The following is a 1,499-nucleotide window of genomic DNA, read 5'->3' on the forward strand; positions in this document are numbered from 1 at the left end:
TGTCGTATCGACGTTTCGGAAGAGCTTCGGCTCGAGCTCGGTCGCTACGTTGCGACCGAGCTTTGGCTCGAGCTCGGTCGCTATGTAGCGACCAAGCGGAACACGCGTTCGGTCACTGCGTAGCGACCCTTTTCGAGCTCTTGTCCGACGACTCGCGTTTCCTCGGCACAGTTTTTCGTAAGGAAAAATCTATTTCGAAAAAGTATTTGTCGAAGAAAGTTTTTCGTTTTCTTCTTCGGGGATTTGGACGTTAACTTCGCCGCAACCGTTTTCGACCCCAACAGTTAGTCCCCCAGCTCGTTGGGAGCATGGATTTCTAGTGAGATCCCAATGCGCGGTATGGCGAGTTCGGACGAGATTGGTGTATTTGGGCGAAGTTCGTGTCCAAAAATCCGCAAGTAAATAGTAATTTCTCATGCCTATAAGACGGAAGGTAATTTCTTCACAATCTTTACACTTACTCATTCTCATAGAGAGGTTTCTTGAAAAATTATTATTTTCTTTCTCTTTCTCTCTATCATTTCCTTCTTGATAAAAAAAAAAGAAAAACACGAGATGTTGAGTAAGAAGAGGAGTTCGAAGAAAGGGTCCTTGCCTGCGAACGTTTCTGAAGAGCTTCGTGTGCCAAAGATGGAATTCGTTCCTCATTCGGTAGACCCGGCCGAGAACGAGGCATGGTGGGTGGCGTGTTACGGTTCGATCACGCCTCCCAAGGAAAAATCATTCCCGGTTATGAACCATCGCCCGGTGGAGGTAGGTGCACCATGTAGGAGTACTAGTGAATTCCTCGAGGTCATGCGGTCGTTCTACCATATTTCAGATGCGGTGGAGTTCAGGGTTCCTCGTTAAGGAGAGCGCGCTAGTAGTCCCCCGGAGGGTTACTTTACCTGTTACGAAGCATTCGTAGTGCGCTGTCGTTTGTGGTTCCCGATCCCCGAAATTATCGTCCGTGTGTTGGATCGTTTCAGGGTGGCGATAAGCCAACTGAATCCTCTTGGCATCCAGCACCTCATTGGAGTCCTGATCCTGAGCTACGAGCATGGTCTCTCCCTCACCGTTGATCACTTCGAAGCCCTTCTTCGGTTACAGATTATCAAGGATACGGACACGTACAGGCTGGTTCCTCGGAACTTCATGTCAGTGGTAAAGGGGTTTACTTCTAACTTCAACTCGTGGAAGAAGTTTTTCTTCTTCGTTCGTGTTGACGCCGCGTCCGTTGAGGAGAGTTGTATCCCATTGTTTCGGAGGTTGCCAAACGATTGTCCCTTCATCAATCCTCTTGCTCCGTTTCCTGAGGACATTATTGCGGTGAGGGATCTGCTCAGGAACGGTCCTTTTTTCTAGACTTCCTTTACGCCGAAGAGAGTTCGAAAGGCGCTGAGGTTTGTGCATCCTAGTCCTGCTTTGGGCGGAGAAACAAGGAGTGATTCCGAGCCTGATGACCAAGGTCCCGACGCCGCTCCCACGATTGCGACGGGGCTGAACTCTTCGAAGGGGAA

Source organism: Brassica napus, chromosome C2 (genome assembly GCF_020379485.1).
Source record: "Brassica napus cultivar Da-Ae chromosome C2, Da-Ae, whole genome shotgun sequence".
In the NCBI taxonomy this organism is placed as follows: domain Eukaryota; kingdom Viridiplantae; phylum Streptophyta; class Magnoliopsida; order Brassicales; family Brassicaceae; genus Brassica; species Brassica napus.